The sequence below is a fragment of the Amblyomma americanum genome, chromosome 4 (genome assembly GCF_052857255.1).
Source record: "Amblyomma americanum isolate KBUSLIRL-KWMA chromosome 4, ASM5285725v1, whole genome shotgun sequence".
Taxonomy (NCBI): domain Eukaryota; kingdom Metazoa; phylum Arthropoda; class Arachnida; order Ixodida; family Ixodidae; genus Amblyomma; species Amblyomma americanum.
In genome coordinates, this window is record NC_135500.1 from 85284056 (window position 1) to 85308540 (window position 24485).

The 24485-nt window shown below is 46.1% G+C and overlaps 1 protein-coding gene across 1 annotated transcript in view; it reads right to left on the reverse strand.

Annotated features, from left to right (window-relative positions):
* Nucleotides 1-22899, reverse strand: part of LOC144130228 (neprilysin-1-like) — a 159800-nt gene extending 136901 nt beyond the window's left edge. Inside the window, exons 1-2 of the mRNA XM_077664201.1 lie at nucleotides 22737-22899; nucleotides 7574-7729 (exon numbers count right to left, since the gene is read on the reverse strand). The gene's annotated coding sequence lies outside the window, so the exon portion shown is untranslated. The remainder of the gene's footprint in view (nucleotides 1-7573; nucleotides 7730-22736) is intronic.
* Between the last annotated feature and the right edge of the window lie 1586 nt (nucleotides 22900-24485).

Below are 24485 nucleotides of genomic sequence, written 5' to 3' on the forward strand. Positions count from 1 at the left end.
TTTAATATCCCGTAAGCGACGACTATGCGACACTGTTGCGCCGGAGGACGAATGAGAAGAGAAAGGAAGTATGGAAAGCGCATGGCCGTAATTGCTGCAGCTGTGGTTAGCGCCATCTGCTTGGCTATTGTGATTAGTGCAAAACAACCCCTGTCCATAAGTTACTGCTATGCATTCGAGCCTCATGGCGCTGCGACCAATCTGCTGCATAGAGTGCGCGTGACATCTGAACGGAGATCACATTTGCGAGAAGCAGCCTACAAGGCAGTGAAAGTCCCTGTAATTGTTACTGACAAAAACACTAATTGTAGAGGACAGTCGATATCGGTGAATTCATTTAGTTAACAACAACATAAAGGGAGAGATTACGGATTGTCATTGACCCAAGTGCAGCCATACGGCTACAAAGGAAAGCTATACAGCTTCCACAGAAACTTCATAGTTAAAGAAAAGTTCGTTGTGTCCGGGATTCGAACCAGGGACCACCCTTCACCTGAGCAGCCACCCTGCCAACTAGTCCCACCAGGATAGCTAGCATATGGTAGGGTAAGTGCAAATTAATAACTCGAAGTGGGAACAGTGTTGATGAATTGTTTTGGGAAACCCCCAAAAGTGGAGTAGATTTGTAGGGGGATCAATTACTCGGTATCCCACAAGCGGAGCCATACGGCTACAAAAGATAGCTGCACAGGTTTCACAGAAATTTCGCAGTTACAGAAAAATTCGCCCTGATCCGGGGCTCAAACCAAGGCCCTCGCAGTTGTACCAATTGGTAGAGAGACTTCTCCGGTGAAGCGAAGGTTCCAGGTTCAAACCATGGACCAGGAATAATTTTTCTTTAACAATGAAGTCTTTGTGGAAGGTGCACAGGTACCCCTTTCTAGACGCATGGCTGCGCTTAGGTGGATGCCAAAGATTAACTGCTCCCTTCGCAAATCTGCTCCACTTATGGGTACTCCCCTAAGCATTTGACCTAAAACAAACGCTTTCGTTGCGCTACCCCGTACATTACGCGTTCATAGCGTCGTGCTCTCGTAGCAACGTTACGCGTTTTAACCTGTCCAGAGCCTGCGGTATAATCCTTCAGCAGATATAATATATAGATATAATATATATTATATATATATATATATATATATATATATATATATATATATATATATATATATATATATATATATATATATATATATATATATATATATATATATATATATATATGTAATATTCAATGGGTTCATGGGTTCGGATCCCACCGGCGGCATGGTTGTTTTTTCTGCTGCTGTATAAGTAATTTTCTTTAAGTGACCGATCAATAGAATTATCATTCTGCCATTAATTGGCACAGCCAATTTAAAAAAATAACAAACATTCCCCTATGCACCTTGGTTTCGGTGACTGTTGGCTTCCTTCATATGTTTGTCAAACGAGCCCCCCATTTCATTTCCCTTGTCAGCTAATAGCTTAACGAGGGTCTCGGTTCTGGCAGTCTTGATGCCATAGGTAGCATAAGAGGGTTCTCGCCCAGTTCCCGCCCTCTCCGTTAGATGACGTTCCACATCACACTCGTGCTAATGCAGGACGTGCTACGTCCACCGCTATGGACGAGGGTGGCGCTGGTGAACACTCTCAAGGTTCGCTTACACGCAAAAACATAAATACCCACGATAGCAGCAGATTGGACAGCCGTCGCCGTAGCTCAGTTGGTAGAGCACCGGACGCGACATTTGGATGTCGTGAGTTTGGATCCCACCGGCGGCATGGTTGTTTTTTCTGCTGCCTTATAAGTAATTTTCTTTATGTGAGAGATCAATTGAATTACTCTTGTATTGATTGGCACTGCAAGTTTAAAAAATAGAAAACATTGCCCTAGGCACCTTGGTTTCGGTGACTGTAGGCTTCCTTCATATACGCATATATATATATATATATATATATATATATATATATATATATATATATATATATATATATATATATAATACAAGATAATATAGCAAGCGATATGAAAACTCGGCCATAAGACTTCCTTCGCGGGGGTTGCTTCGCACGAAGCCGAACCGTCAAGCACACGACGCTCGTCAGGGAAAGCAGAACTCCAACTAGATTCGGTTTGAACTATTTCGGTGAACTTTGCGGCCATAGGTCATCAAATTCACTCCTGAGTCAACAACCTCGCGCCACTCAGGCTCACTTCAAATCATGATCTGAACCGTGAGTCTGGGTTCACGAGTTGTGAGTGAGTGGACTCAAGTTCTGATCATGATCTGAGTCGTTAGTGAGTCCGGTTTCGCGTTCAGATTACGATTTGAGTCGCGAGTGCAGACTCACATTGAGATCTTGATGTGAGTCGTGAGTCCGGGCTCACATCCAGATCAATATGTGAGTCGTGATTTCGGGCTCACATTCGGATCACGATGTGAGTCAGGAGTCCAGGCCCACATTCTGATCAAGGTCTGAGTTGTGACTACGGTCTCACGCTTAGATCATAATCTGTGTCGTGGTGAGAATGGGCTCATATTTAGATTGTGATCTCAACCCTATTCAGTCCAATAAAGTGTGGGCTTATCAAATTAAATAAGTACATTATGTTAGTTTGAACAGTATCACGATCCCAACTGCATCCATGAGGCCAATTGGGCACGTGTTTGTAACGTTCATAAACGTGAGTTGCATGCAAACTCGTGATGGTGATTGTGCTTTTATCGAGATGATGATGTAGAGGATTTTCATTTTTCCATTGCATGTAATTTTATGGCAGCTGCAGTCTAGAGCATTTGTAAAGGGCGAGAAACGCTGATTAGTCGCCGCGTTTGTACTCTTTGGATATGTGCTGTGGTTTAATTAAAAACAGCTGCTCTAGTTCTTTGCTGTTTTTTAATTGGCTGCAGGACACATGCAGCGGGCTTAGACATTCACGTCCCGCGAGCGGCAGCAGCAGGCCTCTAGACGTCTCGGCCAGGCATGTCTACAGGCCACCTGCAGTTAAGAGCTCATCGCATCACCATGTTTTTAGCACCTTCTTTGGCATTTTAGGAGCGCAACTTGGGCCTTTGGACGTAAAACCATTAAGCTGTCCAATTTGTTGGTTTATAGGTGTCTTGAGTCAAGGTGAGCCTGGGTGAGTCATGAGTTGAAATGTGCAAATGAGTCCGAATGAGTGAGTGCAGATGACTCGTGAGTCGAAATATATGAGTCCAGGTGAGTCGCCAGCCGAAATTAGTGAGCCCAGGTGAGTCTTAAGTCCAGGTGAGTCGGGAGTTCAAATGAGTGAGTCTGAATGAGTCGTGAGTTTAAATGAGTGAGTGATCCCAGATGAGTCATGAGTCTGAGTGAGATGTGAGTCGCTATCGGTGGTTGAGCCCGGTTGACCGGTGAGTCTGAGTGAGCCCAAGTGAGTTGTGCGCCTAAATGAGTGAGTTCATGAGTATGAGTGAGCCTGCGCCTTGGTGAGAGTGAATTTTAATTGACTAAACCTTTGTGGGTGAGCCTGAGTGAGCATTCGGAATTTTGCCGATGTATGCTGAAGACTAAAGGTGGACCTTAAGGGTAACGGAGTGGATTCCAAGAGAAAGTAAGCGTAGAAGGGGGCGGTAGAAGGTTAGGTGGGCGGATGAGATCAAGAAGTTTGCAGGCAAATGGTGGATGCAGCTGGCAAATGATAGGGTTAATTGGAGAGACATTTGAGAGGCCTTTGCCCTGCAGTGGGTGTAGTAAGGCTGATGATGATGATGATGATGATGATGATGAAAGGTGGACTGATACTTGGAAGTGAATTATTGCTGCCCAGGCACGCAGCTCGACAAGGCTGTGGAGTTGGCCAAGTTGTCTGAGCGGCTTGCATACGAAGCTCCTTTTTTTTCATCGGAAGATTTTCGTATCCCACTTGGCATTATGTTTTTTTTCTTCTGGATGCCGTTGCCATGACGGTGATACACCGCTCTAGTTTGCTTCCTTGCGGTCGCTATAGGAGGAACTGGCGCTGACGTCTGTATTTGCTGGAATGTGCCAGAAGACTGCGCGTGTCTTGGGTGCGAAAAATGATTTTTAAGCTGCGCTTCATCCAGTCATCTGTCTTCCTGTTCTGTCTTGTTTTCCTTTTGGCGCCTTTAAAATCCGTCATGAATAGAATGTTTCATTATTGGGGCAAATTCGGCTGATAAAAAAATCGGTTAAAAATAAACACAAACCAGTCAGCGAAGCCGTTCACGGTCCATCGTTGACGTTGCCTTAACTTTAACGATTGTAAGCTTTTAAAACGGCCTTCAACAAGAGCATTTATTCACAAGTGTAACAGAAAGCACACTCAAAATTATATAGAAATCTTTGTGCATTGGTTTGCCCTGGGCGCTCAATTTAAATCGATCCAAGAAACGCAGCTCAGCGCGTCGGCTATCATAATCAACATCTAAATTTCACTGTGTACACTTGCTTGCAAAAAGATTCACAAGCTACCTGTAGAACAAGTGAAGCGGCTTTCGGTGCGAATCTTTCTTGCCTTTCTTGAACGAAGAAGTCAGTCACAGGACAGTAAACCGTGGCGCAAAGTTCGTCTTCCTATGTCATAGGGCCCTCTCCTACAGCGTAGACTGGCAGAGATGACTTAATCGCTTTCTAGTAACGGTCAGACACGGCCCCTATTAGCTTCAACATCTGTGCCGTCTGCGCGAGGGGCGCCTTGGATATCCCGTGCCATCGGGTACCTATCGGCCTTCCAATGCGTGCAAAATTTCATTTGGCCTGATACTCGGCACTCTATGAGGAAATGTGCTTAGAAAAAGGACCAAGGCCTCAGTTTTATTAGTCGAAACATCGTAGCCAGAGCGCTCTCCACTCCAGGTGGCCTTGCAATTCATATTCGTTTGTTTTGGGCACAGCCATCGTGCATGGCAGAATTCAGGCAAACCCAGACGGGCAATATCTGATTCCAGTTTCTAAGCGAACCGCATCAATGATTAAAATCTAAGCTTCATCCTCGTTGCATTTACGGGTTAGAAATTAGTCTCGCAACGAGTAAAGTTAACTATCGGGGCATTTAAGCTGGGCACAGGCTAAACAAAAAAACCAGTGCAAGAGAACGTACAACTAGTTAACGAGGGTAATTCCGACTCTTGTGCCTTTTGCTAAGAAGTAAGAACTAAGCAGTTATGTTTTCTGTTGCAGCCCAAATAGCTGCCAACGAAAGGCATTTTGCGGTCTCATGTCTAAAATGTGAAAATTGAAATTAATTACGTTAGAATCTATTAGTAGGGTTCGCGAAAACATTCAATAAACATTTAGTTGGCATCTATAATGCTGTTATTGGTGATAACGAAGTAATGGTGATTGGTTAAAAAATTTCTTATTCTTTAAACCTATGCACAAAGCTCAGGTACTGATGCTTTTCATGCAGTGAACTGGAATACGACCTGTGACGTTCACGGGTGACAAATGAAGCCGGATCAATTCATTTTTGGCATAATGTTTCCCTGCATTACGCATATACCAAGAATACCAAGAATTTTTGTTTTTGTAATACTCTTTTCTCTAGTGGAGTGCAGTATGGACTGCCCGTTGCAAAAAAAAAAGGTGAAAGAATGCTCGTGAACCACTAGAGACCAATATCAATACTTGAAGTACTTTAAAATTTAATAAAATGTTAGCTATAAGCAAATTAATTCTTTTGAGTTTGAAAACTGTATATTCACGAGCATGTAATATGGTTTTAGAAAATATATATCCACTTAATATGTTTACTCCACCAGAAAGGACACATATTGAAAAAACATGGACGAGCTAGAGTAGCTGCTGATGTCATTATTGATTTTACGAAAGCGCTTGATCTTTCCACTACGATTTATATCGTGGTTACTAAAAACCCTAAAAAATATTATCTACAATTTCGCAAGAGCCGGTAATTTTCTGAGGTTCGCATCTCATAAGCAGTTTGACCGTTGGTTATTTCTTCCAGCACCTATATTAATGACATTGTTCGTGTCGTAAGACTTCTAAAATTCGTTAAATTTGCAGATGACACTAGTGTGTTTGCATCTCACGAAAATGTAGATAAATTGGTAGAGAAAGTAAACTGGGTTTCAAAAGAACTAGATCAAAGGAACCTGAAAAAAAAAACACTGAAAATGAATACCTCAAAGACTCAAGTATTCATTTTGTGTTCTAAAATTCATCACCCCATTTAAGTAAAACCACCGTTCAGGTCCTGTCCTTTAGATGTAGTACCCACGATCAAAACTTTAGCAGTAACGTTTAATCGAAATATGTCTTGGTGAAACTTTTTAAGTTTCGTACTTAAAAAGTTTCTAATTCTTGGTCTACACTACCGAAATCTGCACATAGTTCTACGGAGTTCAATGACCGTAATTTGTCCTCCACATTTAAGCGTCCCCTTTGTTACTGAGCTTTGGTGTGGACTGCTGCATTTTAGGGAAACATACTTAAGGGACACTTATTTAAAAAGAATTTTGTGCGCCTTTTCTGAAACGTTCTGCAGTGAAACCAGCACACAGCCCACATTAAAAATGCTTCCTTATCGTCCGTCGCAAGAATTGTCTAATCCCTATCTTGTTCAAGCACAAGCCATATCACAAAATCAAACTCTGACGTGAAGAATAAGAAGCCAGAACGCATGAAATATGAAAGCGTGTCGAACTACCTATGATGTGCACATAAGAAAATAAACTGGCACGAATACTTACATGTTTCTGGATGAAAATGTTAACTTGGAGGATATCTCGTCGGCTTTTAATTAGAGCAGTTCCTCTTGTGCTTATCTCTGATCCAGAGGGTCGCGTTGTCTTGTTCAAATTCTCATTTGCAGACCTCGTGTTCCGCCTGCACCTGTCAGGGCACCATCGTGCACGGAAGGCCCAAGGAACCGAGCCCTCGGAGGCATATGTGGCTCCCTGCTCGAGTTGTGTTTAACCCAGGTATTACCAAAAGCAGGAATCCAATGTAAGCACGGCACAACGTCTTCATGTGGAATACTGCGGGTTCTGGGGGCATCCTTCCTTTGTTGCAGGTTTAGCTTCCTTTACAGGTTCTCTTTCCGAGCTCTCTCGTCTCTCACTCTGGCGCTCTGGATATTTGATCTGCGAGAAATGCGTATGTGAATCTTGGCGAGTTCAATCTGTAAGATTGCACCAATTGTGTGATTTGGGGCTGTATGAGTTCGGTCGGAGGGATGCAACAACGCCTGATCAGGCTCTTTCAGTTGAATGCAAGCGCGATAGAGTAGCTATGACGGATCTTCCAAACACACGTCATTCATTATCCATGCTAGTAGCCGCAGTGGCTCAGTGACGCAGTGGCTCAGTCACTATGGTGCGCTTCTGTTGTCTGAAAATACCTGTGTTTGATCCCTGCCACGGCAGGTGCCCTATCGATGTAGGAAAAATGCTAAAGGTTCGTGCACTGTGCAATGTCAGTGCTTTAAAAGAAGCCGACGTGGTTGAAATTATCCGGAGCCTTCTCTACGGCGTCCATCAAAACTTGAGTCGCTTTGGGACGTTAAACACCACAATACAATGCTTAAAAACATATGTTGCTTTCACAGATGTCTTTGTGGGGTGCTTACCGAAAAAAAGATGTCCTCAGGCCCGCGATGCCAGCCACACACGAAGTCATAGAAATTGTCGCAAGGGTCCACGCTGCGGTTGAGAATCACGCCGAACCAGTCGGCGATGAAGCGGCAGTCGTCCGTGCGGCACAAGAGGCCTTCAGCCGTCGGCGGCTGCTTGGTACAAAGCACAAGGGTGATACATATCTCAGCAAAGCTTTATTCTGGGCTTGACTGCAGATGCTGCAGAGCTGCTACCAAATCAGTACGAAATTAGGTAAAGGTGACAAACATCGGTGTGCGTGCCACATTTTTCCGTTCCCCTATAGAGTAATGTGAGCGCCTGTGGAACACTAATTCGAAAACTGTGCAAGTCTAGCTAAGAAATCCTGGAGGAATAAAAAAATTTAGGTGACACACGCTCTGCCTAAAGGCATATATAGTTTTAATGGCCCATACATGCATATTTGGTTAATATCTTTAACATCTATAGATCCGTGGGAGACCTCATACCAGGCTTGGCACAATGGCGCAGTGGTTAAGCCATTAGCCACTACATCGGTATGGCCTGTTTCATAAAATCTTCATTTATCACGCCAATTAGCGCAACGAGACGCGTTACACACAGAGCAAAACGCACTTATCGCTTGCTTTTTTCTAACACATACGAATATCAGAGCTAGCACAACAGATTTTAGGAGACTCACTTTTGCAAACTCCACAGTTCCCTATTCATTTGAGCATCCACCTCACATGCGGGAGGATCGAGGTTTGATCCCCAGTGCCGCTGTGTGCCCACCGGTTATGCAGTGTGCACAAGCTGTTCCCTGTTTGGTGCATGGCTTGTTTAGGGTGAAATTCTTAAAGTCTTAGGAAATGGGGGTGTGACTTCACCTTGAGTGGAAGGAAAAACCTTGTGCCTCGGCGCTCCTTTGCGACAGGTGCTATTACGCAAAAAACAAGAAAAATCTCTTTTTCACTAGCTGAGCACAGCTCGCCTGGATATGCACACTAGGCTACCTGTGTCTGCGAGTGCTCCATAGATGACCGCGTACGGAAGACAGGTGACGCATGTTGTGCTACGAAATCAGCAGAGACACTTTCATTTCTGGCGCATTTGCACCAATGCTTTAACAGCAAGAGCTACTAAGGCCTCATTTTCGGTTTATGCGCCGTCGATGTCACTAAGTGGCACTAACACACCAGGTGACATTACGCACGACATCGTGGGAACGAGCCGCTATGATTGGTCAGAATGGAGTGATACTCAAGCCAATGGTATGACGGCATACCATCTGACCGCGGCGCTATGCTGGAGAAACGCTAACGCCAACCGGCCTAACCAGATGCGCTTAAAAAGAAAAATGATGACGTTTCGGCTGCCGGCACAGATATCTTGGGAAAAATGCACTCATTGTTCACAGCAGCGGTATATGCGACACATTTACTACTCCCAGCAGTAAATGGTGGAAACCAGGGACACATATGCACCTTATACTCCACAGGGTTAAAGGTTTGGAGACACGAAGGTTTTTGTTTGCGCGTCCTTTGTTTAAAACGCTCCGTATTAGTTCTGGAAACATGATACGCACTGTAGCAATAATATATGTCCGATAAATAATTTATTATTACATTATTAAGGTCAGCTATTTCGATATAAATTACTGGGGTCCAGTCTGTGCTGCGACATCATGATCAGGAAAACGCATAGCCCAGCTTGGTCTCGTGATTGCCAAAAGTAGTGACGCAGATTGTGCTGCATTGTCTGATCTTCCATACATGTTCTTCGCCAGCGCATTCAGACAATCGACCACTGACAAATTCGCATCGCCATGACCAGTGAGTCAGATTTCGACGAAGGCGTGTCCTCCTCGGATTATGACAAGGATATCGACTTTTTTTTTCACGGCCGCTGCGAGAACGACGGGCAAAAAGATTCGGTTCAGAATACGGAAAATCCTTAAGATCTGACCAGCTTGCAGCGATGAAGACAGCCAGGCTAAATGCCATGCCTGTAGTAATTCATCCGCAACAAACAAGTTGAGCGGAGTTACAACGTTGATGTCTACGACACTATCGTCGACGTTTCCTTAGACTGTTATATTTTCAAATAAGGTGGCGTGTCCCGTATAATGTTTTTTTTTATCGGAACGCCACATTATCATTTTACCCTTTTTCTCGTTGTGCTGTGAAGTCCGTTGCGCTCAAGACAGCTATTGATCGGCAAGTGCTCTCTTGAAACTGTTTATGTCGCGCGCTACCATACAGCTGGTAGATACGTAGCTCAAAATATACTTAGTTTCTTCCGTGGGGAGCCTTAGGATTCTCGACCAAAGCTGCGACAAGGGGACTTGTCTTCTTTCGGTCCTCCTGCCATTTCCCTACCACAGTAGTATATTTTGTCTTCGCAGTTGCCGCGAGCGATTAAAACGATGTAATGTTTTGTGTTTTGCGGTCTTATTTATTTGGCAATATTAACACAATCAAGTAATAGCATGCCAAGTAAAACTTATTGCGAATTTTTCTCTTTGTGATATATGGCAGAGAACGAGATGCGACAAAATTTATATTTATTTTGGGTGCATCTGTATCGCTTTCGGCCGATGAAAAAAAAAACCAGGAACCGTGTTGGCACAAAACTACACAGGTGGCCGCCCGCGTGCCGGAAGGGGCCGAGAAATGACCAGCCCACTTTCGTGCACAAGTGCCTCGATCGACATGCATGCTTTAGAATCACCTGATATCCACCTGATATCGACGCACCTGATATCCACACGTAGAACGCATTCGCTTGCTTACGATCATGAGCGTGTGAAGAGTTGACTGCAGCAAAAGCTGTCGCGGATGCAACCCAAATTTTCCACGATCTCTAACTATACAGCAGAATGATTTTATATGTAAATTTTCCGCCTCCTTTTATTTTCACGCAGTGCGGAATGTCATAGATGGTACTAGGTTTAAATACATCTCTCTAGAGTGCTAGTGTACAAGCGTGATTCACTCAACACGTGGAATCAAAGCATACGATTCATTCATACTCCGGATTTTGTGAGCAAATCTGAATTTCTACATATACACTGAGCGTAGGCAAGGAAGACACATTGCATGCATCGTTATTTTCTGCTACCTACTGTTTCCAACAAATCTTCTGTAAAGGTCTTCCTTGCCAAGCTCTCAACGCTTGACATTGTCTGTGCTAATGCATTGCGAGCTTAGTTAGAGATGGTTGTTAATCTGCATTTTTGTCTTTTAGGAAATACAGGTGCACTGTCTACCGGCAGGTTTGCCCGATGGGTAGGTTGCGCCCGGCTGTAAACATCGCAGTATATTGCAAGGATGTGTGGTCAGGGAGATAATGATTGCATTTTCATCATCCCGGTATGCGGGATTCAAATATCTCGAGTAACAGTGCACTCGTTTGACATGCCCGAAATACAACCTCTGTCCGTAAAGTTTCGTGACTGGTTTTTCTTCTCTAGAAATGATTCCTTAAAAAAATGTTGATGCCTGTGATTAGTTCCATCTTTTCGGGATAACCTGAGCTATTTATGTTAATTGGTGTGGCAGCCGCTAGATGACACTCCATGTAGAAAAACACGTTGTCACAAGCCGTCTGCGCATTCTACTGTCACTGAATGTGGAGGTATTCACGTCCACCTCGAACAGCGTGTAAACATATAATTTTGTGAAGCATGGCAAGACAGCCACACAGACGTATTAGCTCCTTTGTGATGTTTACGGCAAAGAGATATTATAGCGGCCGCGAGTTTCCGAGTGACACAAGAGCTTCGTTTCGAGGAGAACGTCGATTGAAGACGGCACACAGCAGGGGCGCCCTTGAACCTCACGTAATGGAAACAACGTAGCTCAGATCAAGGAAATCGTACAGCAAGACCGCACCATTGCAGTCCGCATGCTATCTGATGCTCTCGACATTAGCAAGACAACATGCCACCAAATTTTGCTTGAGAACTTGGGGAAAGGAAAGCTGAATGCCAGACTTTTACCGCACTCCCTCACACAGGACCAGAAGGATACGCGGGCATCAGTGAGCGCTGATTTGCTCACCGAGGCAGAGAAGGATTCGTCGACAGCATGATTGCTGAAGAAGAAACATGGTGCTTTCCATGGTTTGGTTTTCTGGGGTTTAACGTCCCAAAGCAACTCAGGCTATGAGAGACGCCGTAGTGAAGGGCTCCGGAAATTTCGACCACCTGGGGTTCTTTAACTTGCACTGACATCGCACAGTACACGGGCCTCTAGAATTTTGCCTCCATCGAAATTCGACCGCCGCGGCCGGGATCGAACCCGCCTCTTTCGGGCCAGCAGCCAAGCGCCATACCCACTCAGCCACTGCGGCGGCTTGCTTTCAATACGATCCTCAGACAAAGAGGCAGAGCGCAGAATGGCTGTCCACAAGCTATCCGCGTGTACTTTTTAGCAGTCGAGACAAATCAGGAATAAGTTACGCCTTTAGAGTTACCGCTCTGAATGAACGCACTGCCAAGCGTTGTTTACAGAAAATTGGTTTGAGAAATCTGCTTCTTTCTTGCACACCCATTCTGGCTGGGCACATGAACTTGATTAAGAAGGCGGCAGAAAAGGAGAGCAGCCAAACAGGCGGTGAGATTCTTGCACAGTTCCATGTTTTTGATTAAACAATTGCACTTCGCGTACACCATACTAAGCGCACTCCAAACTTTTGAAATCCAGCTAGGAACGATGTGTGAATATAGCACATCTGTTATTGCTTCTGCAGCACTGCAATGCATCTACATATCATGGAGTGCTCATCAATGACAAAATTGAGCCCTGCATGACACACTCAAGTGTACCCTACATTGGTTGCGTACACAGGACCTTGCGCCTCACACCACTAGACCTCTGCACCCTACAAAGTGCTCAGTGTCTTTGGACCCCACTGCTGTGCGGGTGCACAGCAAATGTATTAGTCATGGTTAACGTTCCGACAAACACAAACTTGTTCTGGTGCACGTAAAACAGTAATCCGCACGGCTGCGTTCAGTTTTGAAATTTCACAGCAAGAAGCTCCTTGGTTACAAAGATGGCGTGACATTTATTTATAAAAAACTGCTAGCTTCAAGGTGAGGCTGCAACCAGGAGTAGGAGGCGTGAAGTACTGACACAAGTAATACATGCGAAAAAGAAACAAGGAACAGCGAGACTGCCTTCAAAAATCGACAAAACAACCGAGGGAATGCAGGCGCAGATTAAGAAAATAGTATAAAAAATAATGTTACAAGTTACAAGTGGCTGAGTTCAAAGCGCTTATAACTACAGCTGAAGGCTTTTAACAAATGATTCAGTTGTAAGCCTTTCTACAGTACTGGCTGGCAGCAGATTCAACTCACGTATCGTCTCCGGAGATAATGTGTTTGCGGATGTGTTTTTATGACAGGAATAATCTTTAAAGATAAGGAAGACGAAGTGTCCTTGTTAAGGTGCCTTCACTTCGCTCTTGTGAAAATCTCGCCTACCGCGTAAATACGTTGCCTATAGCAAACGACCTGGATTCACGCCATCCGAGAAGGCTTCGGATGGCCAATCGCCGCCTGGTTGCGTGGCATACAGCAAATGTCACACAGTTATTCCTGGACCTGAACTGCGCACCGAGGCTAGGCCTAGCGCCTCCGGTGACGTGCTGGCGGGGGTAGCTCCGCCTGCGCCTTTTGCTTCAGTGGCATTCCCGGCCGTACAAATGCTCCCTGAGCATGGGCCAGTCCTCCAAAATCGTGCCTTTGTTTCATCGGATACGGCGCTTGCACTGTATTCTTCAAATGTACAACAGCTCGTGAGTGATTTACCCTCTGGACCGAACATAGATACGGCTGCTCAGCCTATACGTCTGGATCGATGTCTACCAGTACTGCAACCGACGCCGAGCACTCCAATGGACCTGTCATCAGCCCCGCCAATCGGGCCGTCGGCCCTCCGCTCTTCTCAAAAGCGCCCTTCGGGAGACGCTGCAACCGGTTCCTCTTTGGCCAGTGGCGGCTCACAAGGGAAACGTTCCTGCCTAACCACAGACCACTCAGCAGTTTTGTCCACCCACGGCTCAGTGAGTTACAAAGCCACTATCAAATCTCTGGCAACAAAAAGCCGATGTAGCGACCAAGATTCGGCAGGCAAATCTGGAGGCGTGTCTCGGAAGGAAAAGTTTTTTCGGCTTTACGTGCATTACGTGCGGCTTCACGCGGCTTTACAGTGCATTAAATTTCATGGAGTGATATGTAATGCACTGTAATGCCAACTTTTACCTGCTTTTTTAATTGTAATGCACCAGCGAGGTTTCGGTGCCGGTACAGGTGTACCTGGTAGATAGATCCGACTTGCAACGTTGTGTTGTCTACAACGTCGATGCTAATGAGGACCAGGCCGCCCTTCAGCGTGAGCTTTATTGTCCTATCCAACAAGTGATCCTTGCACGTTATATAGAAAAAGGGCGCTCTTGCATTGTCCCCGTGCAAAGCCCACCGACACCGCCAGCATGCTTGTACTACTTTGGTTGCATTTTACGGCCTCAGCCATACAAACCAAGCGCTGTCTAGTGCTAGAGTTGCTTCAGGCCTCGCCATGTGCGTAGATCTTGCCCTTTCACAACTCAAGTGGAACCTGCGCCGGGAGGCGCAGCGGCGTACAGATGTGGCCTCTGCAAAACTGAGCGGAAGGTAACAGAAAATATTCGTCGTGGGTACTCTAAGCAAGACAATGGCGGAGCTGTGCAGGTCATTGTATGGGAGGTGGCGGGTTGGGATCGCCGCCGGAAGTGAAGCAACCCAAGTTGGTCTGGTCATTCAGTGCGGGCTATGCGAGCACAATCAAGAACAATACTACTACTACTCTAAGCAAGTGACTGAGAATGTGAATACACCCCTTGTGCAGACTTCCAACCGGTTTGCAGCTCTTCATTCGGATGATGACGAGTTGCCCGAACTTCCCGTGCTGCACACGCATGGAACTGCTACCCAGCATATATATATATAGCGATAAAGTGCGTATCGCCGGAATCAGCAGGCTACAAAATAGCGTAGCATCCCGGGACCTCCCTACGATGATATGATAGCAGTTGATGACCAAATCGCACGGCTCTTGACAGAGGTCTCAAGACTCTGACAACACCCTGAAATGCTTGCGCGCTGTAGACATGCAGCGGGATCTGGCACCGCAAATAGAAATGAGGAATCAGCACCAAGCATGTCCCGCCCACCAGCTTCATTCAACGCTCCTCCCAGAGTACCTGCTACATTGCCAGATAACTCTACAGCATCCCTGCTCCGCTTCATGGTTACCGGTTATCCAGCCTGACATCTCTTCTGTTGCAACGCTTGAACTACTAACCGAAGAAGGCGCGTTCCGGCTTTTCTGGTGTGCTCCAGTGGAACTGTAGAGGCCTCTTCATTAAAGTGGGAGAGCTCAAAACCCGTCTTCGCTTGCACAAGCTTCAGGTGTGGGCCATGCTACTGCAGGAGACCAATGCCTTGCTAGCGATTCCGGGCTTCAGTGGTTACGCGTCGCCTTCGATGAACGACCATAGTGTGCACACTGATTCCCCCCCTGTAAAGGCTATGGTGTACGTTGACACGCGTTTCCTTCAAGTATGCCTCTCTCTGGAAACCTGGCGCACCTCGTATCAGGAGGTAGTTGCAGTTGCTGTTAAATTACCCAAGGCAATGCTATGGTGGTATGTTACTACGTTAGACCAGCGGGTGGCGCTCCCTCCCGTATTAATCTGGACTGGTTATTGACATTATTTTCCATGTGCGTAGGAAATACCCGAGGTACCCGATTTTAGTCGGAGGTGAAGTGAACGCCACACACCCAGACTGGAGGTACCATACTTCGAGCCCCCGCGGCAGGAGTGTGCGGGATGCCTTCGCGGATGCGTTGTTTATTCTTCTAAATCAACCCGGTTCAGCAACGCGGGCTATGCGTCACACTCACAGCACCACATATGCTCCTGAACTTACGTGGTGGTCTGGCCCCGGCACTCCCTCGTGGCACCTTTAGCCTGACTGTTGGGGGAGTGACCACCATCCTACCATCATTGGTCTCCATCCATCAAGGGCCTGCCGATCACATCGTAGGTGTTCTGTGGCCAATTGGGACACTTTTCGCACCACCGTCGAAGATCTCTCTCTCTCTGCAATCATCTATACTACTTGTGGACTGCATACAAACTGCGCTTAATAAGGCTACCGCTGTCACCTGGACCGACGTCAATCGCCTGGCGCCGGATATGGGTCTGCATAGCCTGTGGGCTGCTCGCCGACAAGTGGAGGTAGCTGTTTGCCGAGACCCGACTTCTGCGCAAGCGTGGTCAAGGCTGAATTACCTTACTGCCAAGGCTCGCAGCTATGAATGCAATCTCTCGCGACGGCAGTGGCATGCGTGGTTTTAGCAGTTCTCTGCAAAGTCATCGAATGCTCCTCTCTGGCGAACGTTCCGTGTAATGCAACATGGCTCCCGTCGTCCTGACGCAGCGGCCGCAGGATGCTTCGCAGCTAACTTAACTCCGGATGATTTCGCCAAAGAGGCAGTGTGGAAGTTTTTCCCCAAGAATGATGTGTTGCCAGCATATGTCGATAAGCTCCCATCTACAGCCGACGCCGAGAGAATTGCAAGCTTATTTTCCATGTCCGAGTTGCTTACAGCAATAGATGAGGCCCATTGGAAAACTATGCCCGGTCCGAACTCTATTCCTTACGAGGTTTACAAGAGCTTCAGGTTCGCTGTGCTCCTTCAAACCTTCACCACCATTAACAAGGTATAGATAGAAGGCGTCGTACCAGAAAACTGGAAATCGGCTATTGTGATCCCATCCCAAAGCCGGGGAAGCCGCCGACAGACCTTGGAAATTTCCGGCCTATATCGCTTACGCCAACATTGTGCAATCTTAGTGACAAAATGCCACACGACTGTTGTGGTGACTTGAGCACCATGGTTTCTACCACCCCGCTTAAATTGACTTTCGCAAGTCCATAGGTACAGAAGGTGGGCTATCTGTCTTGGCGTCAGCAGTTCTGGCATCAACTCGCAGCCGCAATGTACGTACTGTACTGGCCATGGGCGTTGAAAAGGTGTACAATAGTATCAGTCATGCTGCCATCCTGGAATCGCTTGACATGCATTTTCCCGTTAGAGTGCGCAATTTTCTTAAATCCTATCTTGAAGGCCGACACTTTGCCATACGCCTCAGGGGTGAGGCCGTCGGATCATTTGTGCCTCTTCGCAGCGTTCACCGGGGATCAGTATTATCGCAGACATTATTTAATATTGCTTTTATCTTCCTTGCTTGGCGATTACATGATGTCTCTAAGATTAAGCTCTTAACGTACGCTAATGACATAACGGTATGGACCACACACAACGACCTTTGGGATCTAGCAGCAGCCCTACAATCGGGCATAGATATTACGTCGACTTATGCTTTTTCAATTGTTCTTCAACTTTCAGTGAGCAAAACCACGTTCGTGTCAGTCGCCAACCGAGGGGGGGGGGGGGTGCCGTAACCTCGCTACAACACCAATTCGTCTCCATCTATCCGGAACTCCAATTTATGAAAGTCGGACCGTAAAAACCTTGGGCTTGACAATACACTAGTCAGGGAGAGGTACTGCTTTGATTTCTCGGGATAAAAAGCAAGCACATGAGGCGCTGGGTCTGGTTACACACATTGCTCCTAAAAAAGGCGGAGCCCGCTCTCATGTTGCACGTTAGCTGTTGCGGTTGTGGAACCGCGCCTCGTTTCCCAAGTCCAATTCCAGCATTTGACGAGGGCTCAGTAGGATCGCCTTGAAGCTGTTAATTGAGAGGCAATGAGGGTCATCACTTGCCTTCCCCGCATATCCCCGATCGGGGCGCTCCAAGAGCATGCGCAACTGAATACACTAGATGAGCTGGTGCAGCAACGACGCGATGCTCGCCGCATAAAGTCAAGCCTTACACACACAACGCGTGCACTCAGGGCATAGGCTTCTCCGCACTCCATTCTACAGCCGCCCCCGCGAGTTCTCCCTCCCTGGCGTTTTGTGCAGCTAAGCGACAACAGACCAACTGATCAACGTGGACCATCATTTACCCACGCGGCATCGTCGTTTCGCGAGCGGATTACAGAGCAAGACGCCAATATGCCGCATGGCTTCATCGTTATGTACGTTGACGCAAGCATCCAGACCTGCGAAACAACTGCAGTTTACTGTCCTAGCAAGCCTGCCCTAAAAAAAAGTCAATGTTTCGCCTATCAGAACCTCCTTCCTCCTCCTGTGGGGAGATGCTTGCGGTTCAAGAGGCACTTTTCCCTGTGGCCACCGTTCCCATGCTACCTACGGCTCGCATTATCATTCGCACCGACGCCCTTCACGTCACACGCCTGCTACGACGTGTCAGTCGCACCCCAAAAATCTGCTAAGACATCCATCGTCTAGCGGCACGCATCCCGCAGCAAATCCGTATTGATTGGGTCCCGCGTGACCTACTGTGCGTACAAAGCCGCGCAGATTCGGTGACCCGCCTTTCGATCCCAACCTCGTCTTTGCCTGGATGACACCACCCTCCTTTTAACAAGAAAGGAATACCTCCGGCGCTGCACACGTGCTCAAATCCCTCCGTGTGTGGCAACCCTCCCCCGTGGTCTTAACCGTGCAGAGGAGGTTGCGCTTCGGAGGATACGGGTCGGGTTTGCCCTAACTCCAGCAGTGACAAGCAAGTGGCCGCAATTCCAAGATTTATATCCCCGCCCCGAGTGTCCAGTTTGCAAGATCAGAGATAGTAAGGCGGATATTTACCACCTGCTGTGGGTTTGTCTGGCGCTGAAGCCACCGAGAATTCGGCACCTGGCGGCAGTTAGTTTCCCACCAAACAATCCGGACTCATATATCGCTTGGACACTAGGACAGAACCATTGTTGACTACTTGATTTCATTACATAGGCCAAGCTTTTTTATGTATTTAAGCATCCTCCTCATCCCTCATTTCATAACCTTTATGCCGTGAGGCAATAAACATCGCTTACAAATAATAATTTTTTAATTTCTTTTATTATGGCGTGATCGGATGGTACGCCTACACAATGCTTTTATGTACTCGAGTTTGCTCATACAAAGCATATCGCATTGTAGCAATACATGCATTCTAATCGATCACGTTAGCGCCGCTTTTCTGTACACAATAATCCGACCTTCCTTACCTGTGTGCTGGCTCATGTACGCCAACTATAAGAACGGTATATAAGTCTTGGTGATTTCCTTTGGACAGATTCTATCTTGATTATGTTGCCTCTTCTAGATGGATCCCAGGAGATTGATCCAGATTCTTTTTGCAGGACGGACTAAACTTTTATTTGCCACTAATTTCGCCTCGTTAGTACACTGTCGCAGAGTTCTTTGGTAAAGAAGTTTCTTCATAGCTCTCTTCACAACTTCGGATATATGGTCGTTCCACATTAAGTCTTATGTTAAGATTATGCCTAAATATTTATGGCGACTTAGCCATTCGAGAGCTTTGCCACCTACAGAGTACAAGAAAGTTATTGGCTGCAGCTTCCGCGTTACTCTCATTGCATCTGAATTTTTTGTTTATTGTTACTTGTCCACCTGAAGTTGACATTGGGATCTCTAGAGCGTTGCTCAGTAGAACCTGGTCCCTGCAATTGTAAACTTCATGATATCATAAACTGTCGTCGGTATATAGTTTTATTTTAATAGGAAGACTGTGAGCTATGTCATTAAAATGAAGATTAAAATGAACAAGGACCAAGAACTGATCCCTGTGGAATGGCCCATTTCACAGGTGCAGGATGAGAGCACACGTAATCGATACAAGCGCGTTGGTTGCTGCTTGAAGCCGAAAGTGCCACCAGTCATTTTTATGCTAGCTAATAACCATGGGCGTCTGAGATTACACTTTGATGCAGAGTGGGACTAAGCATGGAGGCTGATATTTGTAGGTTTGATAAATTGCCATGAAATGTTGCCTGTCTGCTCCTTTTTGCTCTGAAAACTGAATGAGCTGTTCTGTAGATTACATTAATGTCATGGCCACCTGCATATAATAATCACCTGGGCCAATGACTTTACAGGTGCTATTAAGAACAAATGTGGTGACAAGTTCATGTGTGGTATACGAAAGAAGTTGGTACATTGCGATGTATCGAGTACCACGCTGCAAAACTGCTTCTGCAGCCTTCACAGAACTAGACATATCATGAGCAGATTAAACATATAACCAACACACAGTAACGTGTTGTTTCATGATGTAAGCAGACATCTGTAACAATAATTGCTTCCTGGGAGCACAGAACATTATTGTGAGAATGCACGAAGCAGAAAATGACAAAGGAAATAATGACACGTGGATCAAAGATATTTGGCCAAATAAATAGTATCAAAAGCTCTCCTAGGTATCACATTTCTTAAGTTCGTGTTTCCAAGGCTCAAGCAGGGGGCCCCGGCTATATAAGACAGCTGATGGACAGTGAACCTAATACATAACACTTTAGCCATATCAACTGCAAGGTGACTGTGCACACAGAAACATGCTTTAACATACTGTAAGAACCTGCGCTCTCACTCAAGCACAAAAGTGGTTTTCAGAACAGAGTACAAAAATGCTCTGTAGCGGAGAAGCGTGCTGGTGTGCAAAGACTCTCTGCCCTCAGGTTTCAGCCACGGAAAAAAACAAGACCACCACTTTTCAGACTACAGTATTTACCTCTATATTGAAAGAGATTTCATCCTATCTACAAAGAAGAGTTTGTATTGTTCCTCGGTCAAACAGTATTGTCTAAAGTGTTTTGTGCAAAACGCCTCGCCACACTCAGCCAACAGCGTGCTGCGGCTACATCGCTTCTACATTTCCGAAGCAGCACTAAGCCATTTCCACCTCTTTACGCCACAGAAAAAGCTTATGGGTAATAGGCGTTTTGAAATGGTACAAACCTCTGTCCGTCATGACGACATGACTTCAAGAACAAGACCAAGGTTGCTTTTGTGCCAGCGTCAACATTTCCGGACAACATACCGAGTTTTGAAAGCGAAGATAAAGACAGGACCACAAAACTGACAATTACGCTGTGTAATTCGATGATTACAACAACTGCACAGGCGGGCTGACCAGAAAAAAAAGTTTCTGAATAAACTTATTTGTTAGTAGCACTTGTACCTTGCAGTTCTGTCGCCCTTTGTCTTCACATGCGCTTTCAAAATTCGGTATCCTATACCAGTAGCCCCAGAAGACAACGTAGTGAAGTTTTATTACAGCACTGAAACAACAAAACTTCAGTAGTCACAGTGACTATACTGTGAACTAAACTAATGTGTGCCCGTTAAATATTGTTCAGTGTAATTACATCTATCTGTATGACATAGTGCGTCTATGAAATTTCTTGTTAATGAAAATTTTTGTTAACGAACATTTTTGTATCAACCTCACTGCAATATAGTTCGCGCATCAGAAATTCTGAATTTCCTTGAAATCCCTGCAGAGGTGGACAAGACTTGAAATGACTTAACATAAAGAGCAGCCATGAAGTAATGACGTGCTAGTCTTGGCCGGTGCCCAATAGTGCCGCCCGGTGGCACGAACAAAGTCCCTCCACGCGTGCCTTAGTGCATCGTGTTGATGGAACTGAAGCAACGGCGTGCCGTCTTCAGCTTTGCTTGGGCAGAAGTCCACCACGCATTAGGTAAAAGGCATGGCGGTCGCTGCGTTCCAAAGCTTGCAAGAGTGGCAGATCGGGCTAGTTGGTAATTTTCCATAATGCGATACAGCGCGAATAAAGACGGGGACGAAGCGAGACAAGACACCACACCACAGACAAGACACCAAAGCTGGCAGCCTCGAACACACACGCTTACACGTTGAACGTCGCCGTCGCAGGCTCGCGTGACGATGCCAAGCAGCGCGCAAAATACCAACTATTTTGGCAGCACAACACACAGAGAAAAATAAAACGAGGGACAGACGGCACCAAGCAACCGTGCCGTCAATCCAAGCACTCCGAGAGGCACTAATCGCCTCTTATCGTACGTTACGTTATTGTGCTATGACATATTGAAGTGATTCTCTTGAGTTTAGGTCAATAATTTCCGCGCTAGCGATGGCTCTAGATGACGAGAAAAAGCATTTTAAACTTTTTCAGCCACGCTAAAATTAGTTGCAAATGTCTGCGGCATCCAATACTTCTCTTCGGGTGTACTTGCCTATAAGAGGAGCCTGCAGCCGGCTCTTGATAGCCTGAGAACTTGGTGTCTCAAACTCTCTAAGACATGCTCACACATTAGCCGGACATCGCTAAAAGCCTCTTTGCTGCTAAACCAGCCCAGGCAAGGACGATCAAACTGCACCTAGTGTTCCAGAAATATAAGCGCACCAAAAAATCAAACACGCATTTGATCCCAAAATGAATACAAGACGAAAACCGTGGTTTTTGCTGTCCGCTGTAAACCATCATAATAATTAGCTTCATCCGCTTCAAGTCCACTGCAAGACAAGGGCCACCATGACAAGGGATTTAGAAAGCGAGGAAGGAAGAAAACGGATGGAGGATCAGTTTCATTCCGTCCTCGGTATCTAAAGCGGGATTTCTGAATGGCTTATAAATAGGCTCATATCTGGAACCCAAACTACATTTCAGGCCCATTATTCCTCCAACTATACCTACTGCTTGTGTGCGTCTGCTTATGTCTGTTCTTTAGTATGTAATTCCAAGAAGTGAAAGCCTTTTTTTTGCTCCTGCATAAATGTGTGTCAATTTCACAATATCTATTGCATGTCATTCTTCTATTTCCTCAGGGCTTGCCACTTCACGTTTCTTTCCTACTTGTATAATTCGCATATTTCTTGCACTAATTCTTTCCTTTCTATATTGACATCAAAATTGCATTGCTACATATGGTCCAGTTGTTCCTGGGCACATTCCTGACTGAATACATATTCCACGACTTCACTTCATAAGAAAACGACCTCCCATGCGAACCCTTAAGTCGGAGCGTGCCGTTCATAAATGTTTGGCTATAGCACGCACAGAAACAGGACTGACCCGTGTTTATATGTGCCTCCATTCTGAGAAGTTAAGTTCGCTCACATTTAGCGAAATATATTGAACTCGCAAAGACGGGAACACTTTGTGAAGGAAATCACCGGCTTAATGCATAGCAGTTACCTTTGCAGTAGGTGCCTCCGACGAATATCCAAAGCGGTACAGCCACACGATGCAGGCTACGACCGTGGTGACGACGATGCCGGAGGCGACTCCAAAAACGCAGATAGTCGCGGGTGTCCTGCGGCGGCGGCTGTCGGCGCCATCGCGTATCACGATGCGTGGTTCGTCGGCTGGCTGGATGGCGGCGCTCTGTGTTTTAAAAGAGCAATGACGTTTATGCCTGTTTCGCAAGGACAAACTCCTGACTGTTTACGCAGTACAGGCAACCTGCATGTACTATCTAGGTGACGTAGCAGCTGCTCTAGTTCATTACTCGACGCTGCTGGCTTCAGCCGCTTGGGTAGTGACAAAAGCGAGGCTGCATCTAATGAGATTATTTTTCGCTCTAGTGAGCTAGACTTAAGCCGTTCAGAAGAGGAAGGTAGTGCCGCTTCAGGAAAGCGCGCATGCTCTTGTAATGAACTTATAGAGGTTGAAAGTCTCGTACGCGCTGCCATCCTCACGAAAGTGGATTTTAGACGGCAACGTGTGGGTCAGAATACTGCTGTCAGTACCGGAAACTTCACTGCAGATTGTCTATACGAAACTAGGCTCCTTGCCTGAGAGCCAGGTTAGGCAATAAAGCTCTTTCCTGCGTTGCGTGGTACATAATAAAACGTTCCAGTGTGCATGTTAAGGAAGCACGATATGAAAAGTACGCACTGACAAAACAATACAGTTAGAGTGCACCCACGAGATCAGCAGATAAGGCAAAGAAATTGCGATGAAAGCACATACAAACAGTGGAAAATAATTGACTTCAAAACTTTTCACGAACAATTATTTCTACCTATTCCTGCTTTTACGGCCTACTGCTACATTAACGTAATTTCCTGATCTCGCACGCACGGGTCTCTCTCACTCAGCTTGGTCTTTCTCGCCTATACTTGGAGCATTAAGCAAGTTTGTGCGCCTTCGTAGCCGCGTGGGACGCTGATTTCCGGCAGAGGGCAGTCTGCGATCTCTACATGTGAGCAGAGCAGTTGGGTCTGCCCAATTACTAAACGTCAACCCATAGCTCACACTCAAAGTACTTTAGAACTTTTAGAACTTTATTCTGAACACTGTAAAAACATTGAACTTTAATATAAAGTCAAGACTGAGCTGGCAATATATATATATAAATATTGGAAACATGTTTATTTGAAGCGCAGATAGGTTGGTGTTTGTCGAAAGGCGACACGACGGACACACTCACAGCAGGCGTCACTCGAAAATACCAGCAGCACTTTGTCTAATTCTTCGCTGCGCTGCTTGAAATATGTATATATAGCAGTTTTTGAATATTTTCGGGCAACGCACGCGGTATTTGTTACCAATATAAATTCCTCATTAAGTGTCAGGGAATATACCATATCTCCACAGGTTAAGGCCAGCGTCAAGAGTTCCCGAAAGTGAACCTCAACACATTTCGGCTCTATCGCACGTGCAATAACTCTGTGCTAAACGGCATAGTGTCCCGCCTGCCCTTTACAGTTACTTCCCCGCCGAAAAAGGAGCCATCCTGGCGACTTACAGGGAGCAAAGCATGGGCGGATCGTAATAAGGCTTGAGGCGCTCGACGTGCACAGTTTCGCGCCCCCGGCGACGGTGGTCCGAAGAGAGGGCGAGCGGCTCAAAGATGCAATTCACGGGAGAAGTTTGTTGCACAACGGGGTAATTAAGGTCCGTGATAGCGAGAAAGCAGTTTCGAGGCGAGGCCGGGAGTGG